The sequence below is a fragment of the Bubalus bubalis genome, chromosome 1 (assembly GCF_019923935.1).
Source record: "Bubalus bubalis isolate 160015118507 breed Murrah chromosome 1, NDDB_SH_1, whole genome shotgun sequence".
NCBI classification, from domain to species: domain Eukaryota; kingdom Metazoa; phylum Chordata; class Mammalia; order Artiodactyla; family Bovidae; genus Bubalus; species Bubalus bubalis.
Window position 1 is genome coordinate 169,701,854 of NC_059157.1, and position 19,654 is coordinate 169,721,507.

The 19,654-nt window shown below is 40.0% G+C and overlaps 1 long non-coding RNA gene across 1 annotated transcript; it reads right to left on the reverse strand.

Annotated features, from left to right (window-relative positions):
- Window positions 1-7,420: 7,420 nt before the first annotated feature.
- Window positions 7,421-19,329, reverse strand: LOC112586255. Its single transcript, XR_003110718.3, has 3 exons — window positions 19,164-19,329; window positions 10,111-10,277; window positions 7,421-7,943 (listed from the first exon to the last, which is right to left on the reverse strand). It is a non-coding gene; the product is annotated as an uncharacterized LOC112586255 (long non-coding RNA).
- Between the last annotated feature and the right edge of the window lie 325 nt (window positions 19,330-19,654).

A 19,654-nucleotide genomic window follows, 5' to 3' on the forward strand; every position in this document is an offset into this window, starting at 1 on the left:
TCAGGTATGACCTAAATCAAATCCCTTATGACTATACAGTGGAAGTGAGAAATAGATTTAAGGCCCTAGATCTGATAGACAGAGTGCCTGATGAACTATGGACAAAAGTTCATGACACTGTACAGGAGACAGAGATCAAGACCATCCCCAAGAAAATGAAATGTAAAAAAAGCAAAATGGCTGTCTAAGGAGGTCTTACAGATAACTGTGGAAAGAAGTGAAAATAAAAGCAAAGGAGAAAAGGAAAGATATACCCATTTGAATGCAGAGTTCCAAAGAATAGCAAGGAGAGATAAGAAAGCCTTCCTCAGTGATCAATGCAAGGAAATAGAGGAAAAGAATAGAATGGGAAAGACCAGGGATCTCTTCAAAATATCAGAGACACCAAGGGAACATTTCATGCAAAGATGGGCTTGATAAAGGACAGAAATGGTATGGACCTAACAGAAGCAGAAGATATTAAGAAGAGGTGGCAAGAATACACAGAACAACTGTACAAAAGAGATCTTCATGACCCAGATAATCACGATGGTGTGATCACTGACCTAGAGCCAGACATCCTGGAATGTGAAGTCAAGTGGGCCTTAGAAAGCATCACTACGAACAAAACTAGTGGAGGTGATGGAATTCCAGTTGAGCTATTTCAAATCCTGAAAGATGATGCTGTGAAAGTGCTCCACTCAATATGCCAGCAAATTTGGAAAACTCAGCAATGGCCACAGGACTAGAAAAGGTTAGTTTTCATTCCAATCCCAAAGAAAGGCAATGCCAAAGAATGCTCAAACTACCACACAACTGCACTCATTTCACATGCTAGTAAAGTGATGCTCAAAATTCTCCAAGCCAGGCTTCAACAGTACATGAAACATGAACTTTTAGGTGCTCAAGCTGGATCTAGAAAAGGCAGAGGAACCAGAGATCAAATTGCCAACATCCCCTGGATCATTGAAAAAGCAAGAGAGTTCCAGAAAAATATCTATTTCTGCTTTATTGACTATGCCAAAGCCTTTGACTGTGTGGATCACAATAAACTGTGGAAAATTCTTCAAGAGATGGTAATACCAGACCACCTGACCTGCCTCCTGAGAAGTCTGTATGCAGGTCAGAAAGCAGCAGTAGGAACTGGACGTGGAACAACAAACTGGTTCCAAATAGGAAAAGGATTACATTAAGGCTGTATACTGTCACTCTGCTTATTTAACTTCTATTCAGAGTACATCATGAGAAACGCTGGGCTGGATGAAACACAAGCTGAAATCAAGATTGCCAGGAGAAATATCAATAACCTCAGATATGCAGATGACACCACCCTTATGGCAGAAAGTGAAGAGGAACTGAAAAGCCTCTTGTGGAAAGTGAAGGTGGAGAGTGAAAAAGTTGGCTTAAAGCTCAACATTCAGAAAACTAAGATCACGGCACCCGGTCCCATCACTTCATGGCAAATAGATGGGAAAACAGTAGAAACAGTGGCTGACTTTATTTTGCGGGGCTTCAAAATCACTGCAGATGGTGACTTCAGCCATGAAATTGAAAGATGCTTACTTCTTGGAAGAAAAGTTTTGACCAACCTAGACAGCATATTAAAAAGCAGAGACAATACTTTGCCAACAAAAGTCCGTCTCGTCGAGGCTATGGTTTTTCCAGTAGTCATGTATGGATGTTAAAGTTGGACTATAAAGAAAGCTGAGCTCCAAAGAACTGATGCTTTTGAATTGTGGTGTTGGAGAAGACTCTTGAGAGTCCCTTGGACTGCAAGGAGATCAAACCAGTCCATCGTAAAAGAGATCAATCCCGACTGTTCATTGGAAGGACTGATGTTGAAGCTGAAACTCCAATATTTTGGCCACCTAATGCAAAGAGCTGACTCATTTGAAAAGACCCTGATGCTGGGAAAGATTGAAGATGGGAGGAGAAGGGGACCACAGAGGATGAGATGGTTGGATGGCATCACCAACTCAATGGAGCTGAGTTTGAGTATCTCTGGGAGTTGGTGATGGGCAGGGAGGCCTGGCGTGCTGCAGTCCATGGGGTCATGAAGAGTCGGACACAACTGAGTGACTGAACTGAACTGAACTGTGAGACTGAGCACAGACCTGGACCATGTTAGGCATAGAATTGAAGCTTGTAGGATTAACAATGGATGAGAGAGCTAATATTTTAGGAAAACATCAGAGCCAAGCCTTTCTTACACTTCTCTAGCTTCAGAAAGCTAGAGACAAATATCTGTTCAGAAAGCTAGACAACAAATATCTGTTGTCAAGGACATATGAGACCTTACATTCTTTCCCCAAATATGAATTTTCTCATGAAATGAATCTGTCTTGACACCATAACGGTCAGATCTCCATTTTAAGATAAAATGGTTTCTAGGAAGGGGGACTGACCTGAGACTTTGACATTTAATTTCAGCCTTTTTACTGGCTTAATTCATGCCTTTGCACAGGTCTCTCCATCCCTCTGAATCCCTTTTGTATCAACTATTAGAGAAGCTTAGAATATATAATTGTGAATATCTTTCCAGCTATACCCAACTAAGAAGCTGCTTGTAATTATTTTCTTGAAGAGGAGTTATATAGCATTTTTCAAAGATTTATGTAAATACTTAAAAAAATAAAGTTAATTGAACCAGTCTAATACTGAGAAAAGTTGTTCTTTCTTCTTTATATTCTTAAGTAAAAAAGGAGATAAAGCCCAGAGACAAGAAAGGATGTGGCTAGGTACAAACATATGTGTTGTAAGAGATACCATCCTTCAGCAACTCCCACGTAAACACAATGTGTATAGATTCCCAACTCTGTTTCCCCACGAGGCTTACCTTTTTGGTAGAATCTCTAAGGAGAGATAAAGACAATCAATTTAAGGCTAATGAGTGATGCAGTAAGAAACAAGTCATAAATTTCTTTATGCTGATCTGTTTCTGTTCAAGAAATGGATGCAAGTTGATTAAATTAAAAAATGCTATTATAAGAAAAGACCAAGAAGGGTGGAGGTTGGGAGAGAGACTTTTTCTTAGAATAGTTGAAAATTTCCATATTCAAAGAAATAACATTTTATTTATATAATTAAATATATCATGTAATTCCTTCTGCCAAACGTACACTGTATCTAAAAATTGTCTCTTGGCATTTTGTCAGACTCTGATGTTTCAAAGACTACACTAATGTGAAAGGATGAAATACGTTATACTGAATGAATGGAAAATTCTACCATCAGATGGCAATTTTCTGTCAGAGATCTGCCCTTTATCTCCTAAATTAGATCTAGTTGCCTTCCTAGAAATGGCAACCCACTCCAGTGTTCTTGCGTGGAGAATCCCAGGGATGGGGGAGCCTGGTGGGCTGCTGTCTACGGGGTCGCACAGAGTCAGACACGACTGAAGTGACTTAGCAGCAGCAGTAGCCTTCCTAGAAATAAGCATTCTTATCAGAGACTAAAGCAGTCCCAAAACAAAAGAGAACATTTAAATACTCTAGAGTTTAATGAAGCAATCTTCTGACTTCGCAATATTTATTACTTTGACAGAAAGCAAAGCACATATGGAATATAGATGAAGTAAAAGAGTGTACATTTTTAAAATCCTCAGTTTTTTATTCTCCATGCAATGGTTTGCATAAGGAAACTCCACAGTCAAATGTTCTCTCTAAAAAAGGCTGCTCTTTTACAGTCTCCTGGCAAATAAAGTGGATTGGGGAAGTTTTTCCTGGTTTAAATGTTGCATCCTTCACAGGAGCAGTTCTATGACTTTTCTTCCCATTCTACAATGTTTCCCACCAAGGATGTAAAACTCAGAGCAAGAAATTTCCAAAGCCAGCTTTTGAACTTCTACTAATCGCCATAGGCTCTCAGGACATCATTTGAGCATGGATAAGACAAAATTATCCTGTCTTTATATACTCCCTAGTAGCTCAGTCAGTAAAGAACCTGCCTGCATTGCAGGAAACCCGGGTTTGATCCCTGGGTTGGGAAAATCCTCTAGAGAAGGAAATGACAGAGGAGCCTGGCAGGCTATAATTCATGGGTGGCAAAGAGTCGGACATGATTTAGTGACTAAACCACCACCATAACATCTCCTTTGTATAGCTGAGTACACTGAAGCTCAAAAACGTTACATAACTTGCCCAAATGCAGACAGACAGCAAATGACCACCATCTGTTTACCCCAAAGCTCACTGTGTCATAATAGTATGTGGACAACCTGCTTATCTTCTGGGTTTCCAGCCTTGTTTTCACCTCAACAGTGATAGAATAAAATATAATTTCTCTAGACACTCCTCTTATTTCATACAAGATAAAAACTTTATTGTTGTTGTTGTTGTTGTTGTTTTATTTTGGCCATGCTGGGTCTTCACTGCAGCACACAGGTTTTCTCTAGTTGCAGCACGTGAGCATCTCGTGTTGTGGTGCGAAGGCACGATAGCATTCAAGTTCAGCAGCTGTGGCGTACAGGCTCACCAGTCGTGGCACATGGGCTTAGCTGTCCTGCAGCATGTGGGATCGTAGTTCCCTGACCAGAGATCGAACCTGCATCCCCTACACTGGAAGGTGTATTCTCAACCACCAGACCTCCAGGGAAGTCCCAAGATTAATCCTTTACTCTTTATTTGACTTTACATTGTGGGCTTTTTTAAAATATTTTAAATTAAACACAACTCTTTTTCCTCTAAAAACAAATCAAGCAAAGCCATGCTTCCTTAATGAATCCCACACCCACAAAATGTTGAAACCAGGAAGTAAGCTACCCAGATGTATAAAGAAACCCACTCTAGCAATAACTTTCTCCTTAAGAATTTATGGTGTTTTCATATCTATCATCTCATTCCTTACAACATCTTTCTATAAAACTTAATTACTGCATTTCATGATTAGTCATAGTTTCCAAAGACTGCTATTTCTAAACTAGCTCATCCAAAGAACCTCCAGGAGGAGAGAAAGATTTATTTCATCATCTTAGATTTAGCACAGTTTTTTCCTAAATAAAAACAACTGAAGGGTGGAGAGTATACATTCTAGTTGAATATAATTCTAACCCATACTTACAGCCCAGTGGCTTTTTACAAAGGAGTGCTTCTTTCCATTCTGACAGTACTGCCTGCTCTCTCCTCTCCCTCATTTTCCTTAAAGAAAAGTTGGGGAGATTCTAGAATCATGATCAAGTGAATTTCTCCATAATGTTTACAGCATGCAATGCATATACACGTGCACATGTGCCTATTTGTTTATTTATTAGAAAAGCTACAATATTATGTCATAATTACAATATTGTGCTCAGGTGCTCAGTTGTTCAGTCGTGTCCAACTCCTTGTGATCCTATGGACTATAGATCACCAGGTTCCTCTGTCCTTGGGATTTTTCAGGCAAGAATACTGGAATGGGTTGCCATTTCCTCCTCCAGGGTATCTTCCCAACCCATTGATGGAACCTGCATCTCCTGAATTGCAATATTATGTCTTCTTTATTAACGCCTGGTGATTCTGCAAGCCCAGGCAAAAAGAATTTGTGTCATTTTCACTGGGATTCCACAAGATGTTAATTTCTCACAATTTTCCTTTCTTAAAAACTGGTGACTAGGGACTTCCTTAGCAGTTCAGTGGCTAGGACTTTGCACTTTCACTAGTGAGGGCCCGGAGTGGATCCCTGGTTGGGGAACTAAGATCCCACAAGCTGCACAGTGCAGCCAAAGAAATTTTTTTTAATCCCCCAAAAAATTAGTAAGCAAAGCAACACTTGCAATTATACAGAAAGAAATACTGCTACCATACCTTTAAACATAACTAGGCCAGTAATTAGACTCCAAGTTTGATAATGAAATTAGCCTCGGGCAGTTTCACAGGTACTCATCTCATTCAACATGTCTTTAACCAGTGCCGGCATTAATTTTCGTGGCATTTGCTAGCTATTCACTGCAGCAAGGGAAAGCAATGGAAAGAGGTATCTTCAGAATCTCAAAAGTAAAAGGACACTAAAACTTACCCAAAATGCACAATTGTGGCCCCCTTTGTGGATCAGACTTACCTGGAATAAGAGGTCTTATTATGGTGTCCAAATATCCCCTTTAACTACCTGAAAGCTTTCACTTTTGTACAAAGGATGAGTAAAAAATAGATTTTCACCACTCATTATTTAACCTTATTATCATGCAGAAGATCACAATGATGCAAATTACCCACACTGGTACCAACTCATCAAGCAATGTTGCTCTTACTATGAAACACATATTCCACCCCTTTGCCAAAAAGCTGTCCCTGTGATTAAAAAGGATTCTTAGAAAAAGGAACGCAATCCACATTGAAAATGAGAACTATCACTGAGTCTCCAACCTTTTCTTTTTCTCAGATAAGAAAGATATGAATTGAGAAATATCTTTATTTTCTTCCAGACAACTATCAAAGAGGGCATCAGGGAGAAGATACATAGAGGCCTCACATGGAGAACTTCTTTAATTTGTATTGAACATTGTGATTATCACCAATGAGTTCACAGGTGATACACAATTTCTCTCTGTATGTAACAAGTGGTGCTGGGCAACAAACACTCTGTTGTCCTAAGACATGTATTAGTTTGCTTGAGTTGCCATAACAAAGCATTACAGATTGGGTGACTTAAACAGCAGAAATGTGTTGGCTCACAGTTATGGAATCCCAGGGACAGGGGAGCCTGGTGGGCTGTCGTCTATGGGGTCGCACAGAGTCAGACACGACTGACATGACTTAGCAGCAGCAGCAGCAGCATGGTTGATTCCATCTGAGGGCTCCAAGGGAGAATATGTCCCAGGCCTCTTTCCTTGGTTTTAGATGGCTATATTCTCCCTACATCTCTTCATATTTTTTTACCTTTATGTGCACTTCCATGTCCAAATTTCCCCTCCTTAAGAGGACACCAGTCATGTTGCATTAGGGCTCACTCTAATGACCTCATTTCAACTTGATTATCTCCATAAATATTCTATCTCCACATACAGTCACATTCTGAAATGACAGGGAGTTGGGACTTCAACATATGAATTTAGAGTGGACATGGCTTAGCCCATAATGAGACACTGCTAGCTAAATATCATGCACAATTTAGGGGAACTGTGCCATGTCTTATGCAGCAAGTTATTGATTTTGATCATCACCTAATTTTAATAAGAATCTGGTACAGATTGTTGTTCAGTCGCTAAGCTGTGTCCAACTCTTTGGGACTCCATGGACTATAGCCCATCAGTCTCCTCTGTTCATGGAATTCTCCAGGCAAGAATACTGGAGTGGGTAGCCATTCCCTTCTCCAGGTACAGATAGAGGAGTTCTAAATAGCATAAGATCCCAAATTCTGCCCTCAAACACTAACCAATTTAATTTAGAAACTGGATACACACACAAAATAAATAACAATACAATGTACTTGTGATGAAGAGTAAGATAAAATTTTTTAAACTGAATGATACTTTCATTTCCTTTTTATTTTAGTTATACATTTATCAGCACAACCAAATGTTTGAGCAGCAGCCATCACAGCCATGACTTAATCAGAATGATTAGACACCAAGTACAAATGGAAAAACCACCTGGAAATTGCCTTTAAGTCTAATAGGCCAGTATCAGAGATCAACGTACAATAATATATCAACAGAACCTTTATGTCTTGTTTACCCACTCTGAATGCCAGTTTCTACACGTGTGCTAGCAAGTGATACAGCTGCCAGCTGTTATACAGGTCATTTTATTTGGTTTTCCAACACCAAAACGTGTATTATACATTTACAAATGTTGATGATGAAGTCCAGGAACCTTTAGTTGACATGGTCAAGGTTTTACCACAACTTGGCACTGAAAACAGGTCAAGATTTTGGGTTCTTTCTGCTTCTGCGCACTGCCCTGCTTCTCATAAAGTTGTAAGGACTGCAACTGTAGGAAATTCATAAAGAGATGGGAAAACCAGACCACCTTACTTGCCTCCCTGGAAACCTGTATGCAAGACAAAAAGCAACAGTGTGAATCGGACACGGAACAATGAACTGGTTCAAAATTGAGAAAGGAATATGTCAAGGCTCTATAACATTATCATGAGAAATGCTAGGCAGGATGTAGCACAAGCTAGAATCAAGATTGCCAGGAGAAATATCAGTAACATCAGAGATGCAGATGACACCACCCTAATGGTAGAAAGAGACATCAGTTTGCCAACAAAGGTCCATAGAGTCAAAGCTATGGTTTTTCCAGTAGTCATGTATGCATGTGAGAGTTGGTCCATAAAGAAGGCTGAACACTGAAGAGCTGATGCTTTTGAACTGTGGTGCTGGAGAAGACTCTTGAGAGTCCCTTGGACAACAAGGAGATCAAACCAGTCAACCTAAAGGAAATCAACCCTGAATATTCATTGGAAGGACTGATGCTGAAGCTGAAGCTCCAATACTTTGGCCACCTGACACAAAGAGCTGACTCTTTGGAAAAGAACCTGATGATGGGAAAGATTGGGGGCAGAAGGAGAAGGGGGTGACAGAGGATGAGATGGTTGGATGGCATCATAGACTTAATGAACGTAAGTTTGAGCAAACTCTGGGGGCTGGTGAAGGACAGGGCAGGCCAGTGTGCTGCTTCCACAGGGTTGCAAAGAGTCGGACATGACTGAGCGACTGAACAACAGCAGCAAGGACTGCAAACCTTGCATGGATAACATTGCTTTGTAAAGTTTCTCAGCCCATCTGCACCTGATCCAGGCAGCTGTCTCATAAATGTGTTTTGTGGGCCACAAGGCCAATCAGTGAAAGGTTGTGACTGAATCAATAACAACTCAAAATGAATCTTCTACCAATGTCGGGTCAGGAGCTATCTACCCATCTTCTTACATGAAAAATGTACTTGTAAATTATATTATACACAGCCCACTGAAAATACAAACAAGAATAAAAATATTGTATTCTTTGGAACCACTTCTGTTTCCATAGCCTTGATGCCATGTTTACAAACCTGTTGCTATAGTTTCGTAAATTTGAACAACAGGTTCCTACATGTATGGGTCTTGTTGCTACTAACTGTAATTGGCAAAACTAATACAATTATGTAAAGTTTAAAAACAAAATAAAATTTAAAAAAAATAAAATAAAAAAATAAAAGCAAACAACTTAAAAAAAAAAAAAAGAAATAACCTAAAAAAGAAAAGAAATAGACACGGAATTGAACAGTCATGGAGGAGAGAGAGAAATACAACAAAACAGTTATTGGAGTAGTTGATCTTACGTACTAGTGATTCTCAAACCAGAGTCGTCCTGTCCCTAGGGAGACCTCAGAATCACCTGCCACTATATATTATGTCCTAGGATGATGACAATGATCCCTCACAGCCTTGTGCTCTTTCACTAATGTATTTTTTCACTAGTGTAATTTTTCTTATCAAGAGTTGGGCTTCCCAGGTGGCGCTAATGGTAAAGCATCCACCTACAATACAGGAGATAGAAGAGATGCGTGTTCAGTCCCTGGGTTGGGAAGATCCCCTGGAGAAGGGCATAGCAGTTCACTTCAGTATTTGTCTGGAGAATTCCATGGACAGAGGAGCCTGGCAGGCTACATTCCATAGGGTCAAAAAGAGTCAGACATGACCAGAGTGACTTAGCATGAATGCATGCTTATCACGAGGTGTGCCTATTTCCACTCCACTTAAAGCTGGGCTGTCCCTCTGACTTATTTTGACTTTGGCACCTTCTGAGTTTTGGACCTACATCCTAAGAGAACTTACAACATCTGTTTTTACCTTCTTGGAAGCCAGATACCATGAAAAAAAGCTGAGGTGGAATGATGAAGTACCATGTGGACAGAGAATGCTCCCAGCCCCCTAGGCATCTTTAACAAGGCCCCAGATATGATGGTTTGACTGAAGTCATCTTGGACCTTCCCACCTCCCAGCTGCTGGCTGAACACACAGCTGAGTGCAGCAACCTGAGCGAGCTCAGGGAACACTAACAGAAGATCCATTACACCAAACCACACGATCATGAGAAATTAAATGGTTGTTGCTTAAAACCACTCAGTTTGGGAATGATTTGCAACAAGAATAAATACCCATAACACCTGAGAGCTTTTCTGAAAAACCCACGCACCCCTAACTTCCTCCCTTGAACTCTGTTGTACTACTTACCTTCCTAGGAACTTGAGATTTATCAAGTAAGAATCAATAACATGACCTTTTCTTGCTCTCAGTTTGTTCAAGCGAAGATAATTAGCCATAGTACAAGCCACCTTGCGGTAAGTGCCGAAGTATAAATGTGCAAGAATTTTGTTCTTTATCAGAAGTGACCTTCACCCCTGTCAAAAAAGTTGAGAATTTCTGCTTCAAAGAACCACTGAAAATTATTCTCATTCAACAATATTAAAAAAAAAATCAAACCGATTTTAAAAATGGGCAAAAGACTTGACATTTCTCCAAAGAACATAATCAAATGGCCAAAAAGCATGTGACAAGATGATTAACATTGCTAGTTATAAGGGAAATGTGCATTAAAACCATAATAAAATGCCACCTCACATCCATTAAGATAGCTACTATCAAAAAAAAAAAAAAAGAAAAGAACAAGTGTTGACAAGGATGTGGAAAAATTGGATCTCTTGAGTATAGTTGGTGGGAATGTAGGATGATGCATGTAATGTGGAAGTATGGTGGTTCTGAAAAAATTAAATACAGAACTTCCATATGACCCAGCAATTCTCCTTCTAGGTATATATCTGGAAAAAAAATGAAAGCACTAATTTGAAAAGACTGGTGCACCATGAGGTTCATAGTAGCACTACTTACAATAGCCAAGATTATGGAAGTAAGCCCAAGGGGCCATCCCAGACAATGAATAAAAAATATGTGATATATAAATATAGATACATACATAATAGAATATTCTTCAGCCATAAAAATAATTAAATTATATCATTTGAAACAACATGGATAGACTTAAAGAATAATATGCTTAGTCAAATAAGACAAATACTGTATGGTATCACTTATATGTGGAATCTAAAAAATAAACAGCAAATATATGTAGTAAAACTGAAACAGACTCATAGATATACAAAGTAAACTAGTGGTTACCAGAGTGGAGATAGTGGAAGAGGAAAGTTAGGATATGGGATTAAGAGATACAAATTACTCTGTGTTAAACAGATAAGCAACAAGAAAATGGCTGTAAGTTCATTTCCTGTGCTGTTTATATATGCTATGTATACAGATAGCACAGGGAATTACAGCACTATCAGGTGATAACTTTTCAGTTCAGTTCAGTCGCTCAGTCCTGTCCAACTCTTTGTGACCCCATGGATTGCAGCACAATAGGCTTCCCTGTCCATCACCAAATCCTGGAGCTCATTCAAATTAATGTCCATCGAGGTAGTGATGACATCCAACTATCTCATCCTCTGTCATCCCCTATTCCTTCTGCCTTCAATCTTTCACAACCTCAGGGTCTTTTCAAATGAGTCAGTTCTTTGCATCAGGTGGCCAAAGTATTGGAGTTTCAGCTTCAGCATCAGTCCTTCCAATGAATACTCAGGACTGATTTCCTTTAGCATAGACTGGTTGGATATCCTTGCAGTCTAAGGGACTCTCAAGAGTCTTCTCCAACACCATAGTTCAAAAGCATCAATTCTTTGGCACTCAGCTTTCTTTATGGTCCAACTCTCACATCCATACCTGACTACTGGAAAAACCATAGCTTTGCCTAGATGGACCTTTGTTGGCAAAGTAATGTCTCTGTTTTCTAATATGCTATCTAGGTTGGTCATAGCTTTTCTTCCAAGGAGCAAGTGTCTTAATTTAATGGCTGCAGTCACCATCTGCAGTAATTTTGGAGCCCAAAATTATAAAGTCTCTCACTGTTTCCATTGTTTCCACAACTATTTGCCATGAAGTGATGGGACCAGATGCCCTGATCTTAGTTTTCTGAATGTTGAGTTTTAAGCCAACTTTTTCACTCTCCTCTTTCACTTTCACAAGAGGCTCTTTAGTTCTTCTTAGCTTTCTGCAATAAGGGTGGTGTCATCTGCATATCTGCTGCTGCTGCTGCTGCTAAGTCGCTTCAGTCGTGTCCGACTCTGTGCGACCCCAGAGACGGCAGCCCACCAGGCTCCCCCGTCCCTGGGATTCTCCAGGCAAGAACACTGGAGTGGGTTGCCACTTCCTTCTCCAATGCGTGAAAGTGAAAAGTGAAAAGTGAAAGTGAAATCGCTCAGTCTGTCCAATTCCTAGCGACCCCATGGACTGTAGCCCACCAGGCTCCTCTGTCCATGGGATTTTCCAGGCAAGAGTACTGGAGTGGGGTGCCATTGCCTTCTCTGCTGCATATCTGAGGTTATTGATATTTCTCCCAGAAATCTTGATTCCAGCTTGTGCTTCATCCAGCCCAGCATTTCACAAGATGAACTCTACATATAAGTTAAATAATCAGGGTGACAATATGCAGCCTTTCCTGATTTGGAACCAGTCTGTTGTTCCATGTCCAGTTCTAACTGTGGCTCCTTGACTTGTAGACAGATTTCTCAGGTGGCAGGTCAGGTGGTCTGGTATTCCCATCTCTTGAAGAATTTTCCACAGTTTATTGTGATCCACACAGTCAAAGCCTTTGGCATAGTCAATAAAGGAGAAGATGTTTTTCTGGAACTCTCTTGCTTTTTCGATGATCCAACAGATGTTGGCAATTCAATCTCTGGTTCCTCTGTTTTATCTAGATACAGCTTGAACATCTGGAAGTTCACAGTTCACATACTGTTGAAGCCTGGCTTGGAGAATGTTGAGCATTACTTTGCTAGCATGTGAGATGAGTGCAATTGTGTGGTAATTTGAACATGCTTTGGCATTGCCTTTTTTGGGGATTGGAATGAAAAATGACCTTTTCCAGTCCTGTGGCCACTGCTGAGTTGTCCAAATTTGCTGGCATATTGAGTGCAGCACTTTCACAACATCATCTTTAGGATTTGAAATAACTGGAATTCCATCACCTCTACTAGCTTTGTTCGTAGTGATGCTTTCTAAGGCCCACTTGACTTCACATTCCAGGATATCTGGCTCTAGGTGAGTGATCACACCATCTTGATTATCTGGGTCGTGAAAATCTTTTTTGTATAGTTCTTCTGTGTATTCTTGCCACCTCTTCTTAATATCTTCTGCTTCTGTTAGGTCCATACCATTTCTGTCCTTTATCGAGCCCATCTTTGCATGAAATGTTCCCTTGGTATCTCTCATTTTCTTGAAGAGATCTCTAGTCTTTCCCATTCTGTTGTTTTCCTCTATTTCTTTGCATTGATTGCTGAGAAAGGCTTTCTTCTCTCTTATTGCTATTCTTTGGAACTCTGCATTCAGATGCTTATATCTTTCCTTTTCTCCTTTGCTTTTCACTTCTCTTCTTTTCACAGCTATTTGTAAGGCCTCCCCAGACAGCCATTTTGCTTTTTTGCATTTGTTTTTATGGGGATGGTCTTGATCCCTGTCTCTTGTACAATGTCACGAACCTCAGTCCATAGTTCCTCAGGCACTCTATCTGTCAGATCTAGTCCCTTAAACCTATTTCTCACTTCCACTGTATAATCATAAGGGATTTGATTTAGGTCATACCTGAATGGTCTAGTGGTTTTCCCTTCTTTCTTCAATTTAAGTCTGAATTTGGCAATAAGGAGTTCACGAGCTAAGCCACAGTCAGCTCCCGGTCTTGTTTTTGTTGACTGTATAGAGCTTCTCCATCTTTGGCTGCAAAGAATATAATCAATCTGATTTCGGTGTTGACCATCTGGTGATGTCCATGTGTAGAGTCTTCTCTTGTGTTGTTGGAAGAGGGTGTTTGTTATGACCAATGCATTTTCTTGGCAAAACTCTATTAGTCTTTGCCCTGCTTCATTCTGTATTCCAAGGCCAAATTTGCCTGTTACTCCAGGTGTTTCTTGACTTCCTACTTTTGCATTCCAGTTCTCTATAATGAAAAGGACATCTTTTTTGGGTGTTAGTTCTAAAAGGTCTTGTAGGTCTTCATAGAACTGTTCAACTTCAGCTTCTTCAGCGTTACTGGTTGGGGCATAGACTTGGACTACTGTGATATTGAATGGTTTGCCTTGGAAACGAACAGAGATCATTCTGTTGTTTTTGAGACTGCATCCAAGTACTGCATTTCTAACTCTTTTGTTGACCATGATGGCTACTCCATTTCTTCTGAGGGATTCCAGCCCGCAGTAGTAGATATAATGGTCATCTGAGTTAAATTCACCCATTCCAGTCCATTTCAGTTCGCTGATTCCTAAAATATCGATGTTCACTCTTGCCGTCTCTTGTTTGGCCACTTCCAATTTGCCTTTATTCATGGACCTGACATTCCAGGTTCCTATGCAATATTGCTCTTTACAGCATCGGACCTTGCTTCTATCTCCAGACACATCCACAAGTGCATATTGTTTTTGCTTTGGCTCCATCCCTTCATTTTTTCTGGAGTTAGTTCTCCACTGATCTCCAGTAGCATCAACAAATGAATGGATAAAGAAAATACTGGGTATATGTATATAAATTTGTACATATATATGGAAAGCTACTTAGACATAAAAAGAATGAAGTAATGCCATTTGGAGCAACATGGATAGAACTAGAGATTATCAGGAAGTCAGAAAGAGAAAGACAAATATCATTTATATGTAGAATCTAAAATATGACCCAGGGGCTTCCCTGGTGGCTTAGTGGTAAAGAATCTGCTTGCCAATGCAGGAGACATGAGTTCAATCCCTTGTCCAGGAGGATCCCACATGCTGCAGAACAACTAAGTCTATGCACTGCAACTACTGAGCCCATGCTTTAGAGCCCGGGAACTGCAGCTATTAATCCCTCGCACCACAGCTACTGAACCCTTGCACCACAACTACTGAAGCCTGCATGCCTTAGAGCCTGGGCTGCACCAGAGAAGCCACCACAATGAGAAGCCCGTGCACTGCAACTAGAGAGTAACTCCTGTTTGCCACAACTACAGAAAAGCCTGCACAGTCAAAATTAAATAAATAAATAAAATTATTTTTTAAAAAGAAAGCATTCCTTAAAAAATAAATAAAATAACATTTGGCACAAATGAACTTATCTACAAAACAGAAATGGGCCCACAGGCATAGAGAACAGATTTGTGGTTGCCAAGGGGGAGGGGTGGTGGGAGGGATGGATTGGGAGTTTAGGATTAGTAGATGCAAGCTAGTATACAGGGGATGGATAAACAACAAGGTCCTTCTATATAGCCCAGGGAGCTATATTCAATATCCTATTAAACCATAATGGAAAAGGTTGTATAATTATAATTGGATCACTTTGCTCTATGACAAAAATTAACACAACATTGTAAATCAACTATACTTTCATTAAAAAAAAAAAAAAAAAAAGGACATTTAGGGGTATGTGTGTCTGAACCATAGTGACTCTAGAGTGTCAGCTCCATCTTAGACCCACAATCCTACCACTCACTTCTCTATGTAACTGAACTTTAGCCTATTCACAAGGAATGAGCCCAAGCCCGATAAGTTCCCCATCTATTTTCACCCTTGCCTTTGTCTGATATGAAACCTGGAAGAGTGCCTTTTTCTGATACAGATGTTAATGGTCATGAGACACCTGTGAGGGAAGGAAAAAATCTCAGTTCCAGTCGGTACAGACATGTTTCTCACTTTATAACCAAATACTACTTTCAGTTTTGTTCCTTTTGAATCTTCCAATACCCATTTCGGTGCTGCACAGTACAGCTGCCAATGCTTCTGGATCTTCAATCTTCCTGCCCGATCTTTCCTGCCTGTACGTAATCTACCCACAACAAACTTCATAATTGTACTTCTTGGAGTTGTACACTTAGTTTTTCAGTCTCAAAGTTCCTTCTCAGTTCAGAGAATATTATTTAATATCTCTGTCTCTCAACAAGATGAGAGGGAAGCCTTTATGAATGGACTTAGTATTTTGTCCTTACAAAACAAAAACTCTCAGCAGCCTCCTTCACCTCCTTTCTCCATATGATAATACAGTGAAAAGACAGCCATCCGCAACCCTGAAGATATTTCTTATCAGAACCCAACCCTGTGGGCAATCTGACCTCACACTTCCAGCTTCTGGAACTGCAATTAGCCTCTGCTGCTCGTGAGCCACTCAGGCTTTGGTGTTTTGTTACAGCAGCTCACACTGACTAGGTCAGAAATTGGTACTCAGAGGTGAGGGTGTGCTGCTGTAAGGAATACCTGAAAGTGGGAAAGGAGCTTTGGAACTGGGTAACAGGTGGAATCTGGAAGAGCGTGGAGGTACATGCTAGAAAAAGCCTCTATTGCCACAAGCAGACTATTAAGGGCAGTGGTGCTGAGAGCTCACAAAGCAGAGGAGATCTCCAGGGAAAGCTCCAGCCTTCTGAGAGATGACCTAACTAGCCACAAACAGAGTGCTGGCAGAGGTGGACAGTCAAGGCTATCCTAATGAGGTCTCAGACAGAAACGAGGAACATGTTATTGAACAACGGATGAAAGGCAATCCTTGTTAAACAAAGTGGCAAAGAACTTGGCTCCATTGTGAAAGGCCGAGTTTGTGAGTGATGACATCGGATAGTTAGCTGAAGTGATTTCTAAGCAGAGTGTTTAAGGCAGAGACTTCTGAAAAGAATTGTTAAGCAAAAAGAAACTAAGTTCTAGTTTTAAGATTTGGAAAACTCTCAGCCTGTGGATATTACAAAAGATGAGAGCCCATTAGGAAAGGAACACTAGAGTGTGGTCAAGTGACCATTTGATAAAGATTTTAGTCTGAGTATGAACCACGGACCTAGTCAGCTATCTCAACAGAAGTCGGGCACTGTTCTCCAAGCAAGTGGAAGAATGACCCCAAAGGCAATTCAGAAAGCATCCGAGCTGCCAGTCCACAACAATTCCAGAACAACAGAGAAGGGTTAGAGTGCAGAAGGGATTGAATGATTCCAAAGTCAAAAGACTGGTGCCTGTGGGCCCCCTTACAGCACAGGCTGCTCTGGCTGCCCCTCCAGGGGGTTTAAGAGCAAATTTTAGCAGTCTCCCTGTGGGCCTCAGATGATGAAGAATCTGCTTGCAATGTGGGAGACCTGGGTTCGATCCCTGGGTCGGGAAGATCCCCTGGAGAAGGGAATGGCAACCCACTCCAGTATTCTTGACTGGAGAATTCCACAGACAGAGGAGTCTGGTAGGCTACAGTCCATGGTGTCTCAAAGAGTCGGAAACAACTGAGAGACTAACACTTTCACTTTCATGTGGGCTGAATGGACTGCCTCCACCTGGGTTTCAAAGGATGAGACTGTCTAGCAGAGTCTCTGGCACAGGACCACAACGTGGCAGAGCCCCAGGATCCAAGCAGAAAGCTGCTTCAGGGCTGGTCCACTGTGCCCATGGGTAACCCTGCCATCACAGTGGCCCTGGAAGGCACAGCACTGAGCCAAAGAGAACTATTCACAAACCTTAAGATCTCATGGAGTTTGCACTTACTCGGAATCAGTTGCCCCTCTTTTTTCTTATTTCTCCCTCTTGGGAAGGAATGTCTATCCTATGCCTGTCCCACCTTTATATTTTAGAAGCACATAACTTGTTTGGTTTCACAGAGTCACAGCTGGAGAGGAGCTGGCCTCAAAATGATTGTACCGTGAGTCTCATCCATATCTGATTTAGATGATATTCAGACAGACTTTGAACTTTATGCTTTAGTTGATGCCAGACTGAGTTAAGACTTGAGGGAGCCAGCAGTGAGTGGACTGTTGTAGATTAAATGTTTTTGTATCCCAAAATTCACATGCTGAAGTATTAACCTCCGTATGATGACATTAGAAATGAGGAGGCCTTTGAAAGGCGATTAGGTCATAAGGGCAAAGCTCCAGTGAATGAGATTGGTGCCCTTATAGAAAAGAACTCAGAGTTTTCTTTGCCCCTGGATCCATGTGAGGATAATGAGAAGTAACTAATCTATGAGGTAGGAAGTCGACCCTCATCGGGCACTAAATCTATTGGCACTCAGATCCTAGAATTCTCAGACTTCATAACTGTGAAAAGTAAATTTCTATTGTTTATATGCTATCTAGCTATGGCATTCTATTATAGTAAACCAAACAAAATAAAACACAGGTGTTTTCTCCAATAAATTTCTTTCAATCTAGTCCCATCTTGACATCTGCTTCTCAGAGAACCCAAAATAAATAGAGGAAAGGAGATAAAAACAATGGTTCTTATTCCTTTAGCCTAGTTTGTTGTTTTATTAATTGGAATTCAACATTCACTCAACAAACATTTTTGAGCACCTAAGCAATGATCCGTAGAGTAACCAAAATCAAATATCACAAAGGATTTCTTGGTTATGGTTCTTTTCCCAAGGTCTGTGGTTTTGTATTGCATATGAATGACCCAGACTTGGTTCAGTATATTTTTTATAGAGAAATATTAGTTCTCATATAAAAATAAACATTATATGATACTAAAGAAACAAAAATAAAGTTAACCTTTAAGGTTGTCCCAAATATTTCAAATATATTCATGTACAAAGAAAGAGAAAAGACTAAAAAAAAAAAACCCAAGAAAATGAATGTTGATTTCTTAGAGGTAGAAATTATGAATTAGAATTTTGAGTTATTTTCCATGTTTATATGGAATATGTAAACTCTCCATTATATTTTCTAATTATCAAAAACTTATGCAATAAACATTTTGGTAATGTGCAAGATTTCTGTTTTTGAGGTTACTGTAGAAAGAGCTAAATTCTTTGAGGCAGATAAGAAAAGGTTACTTTCCAGTTTCAAAGACCTTGGCTAGACTCTTTTAGTGTGTTGCCATGGGAATAAAATAAAAATAAGAATTCCTATGACTTTTTTTTAAGTCTAGAAAGATTCATATACAGTGTTGAATCTCCTAGATTATCTGAATCATCCTTCTTCAATTTGATGTTAATGTTCCCATAAGTCTTACTGTTAAAACCACGTTTAAGAGCTCTTTCTTACAAACTGTACTATAAACTATGAGAGGCCACTCTCTTATATATAAAAATAAACACACCCCCAATGCTCATTAACATTGGAAAATGTTTAAATTCAATATAATTCTCAAAAAAAAGAAAAATTCTGTGACAGCAATGTCTGCGTTTGAGGTGCAGTTCTGTTCCCTTTCCACTACACTCTCACTTTTTTTCCTTCTTGGTCTTTCTTCATAAAAACTCACCTCTTCACCCTGGCTGCTTTTTTGCCCACAGCAATAAAGTCAGATGTGGCACAAGCCTGTACCTAAAAGATAAAAAGTAAAGGACATTACACTTTTATCCTTGGGAGATTTCATTTTGCTTGCTTCATTATGTCTACAGCAAGCTAGTCTTTCAACATTTGTGCCATTCAATTTCTCAACCAGAATCCAGTCAAGAAAGAAATATAAATTCTTTATAACTCTTGCCAACACCCTGAACAACCACTCAACTGGAGCTCCAGATTAAAAGACCCACTAGATATGGAAAAACATGAAGGTTACCATTAAAGAACTTTGGCACAAAGAAGTCATCAAGTAAGAAACAATAGTGTTATTAGAACAATGAAATAATTTTCTTTTCTTTAAGAAGACAAATTTCACTGCCTAGAGGACTACACAATATTTAATTTCAAATAAAGAGCTCTGGGCCAAAATCTCCAGCTGTAAACCCTTGCTATAATAGACTGGACCAA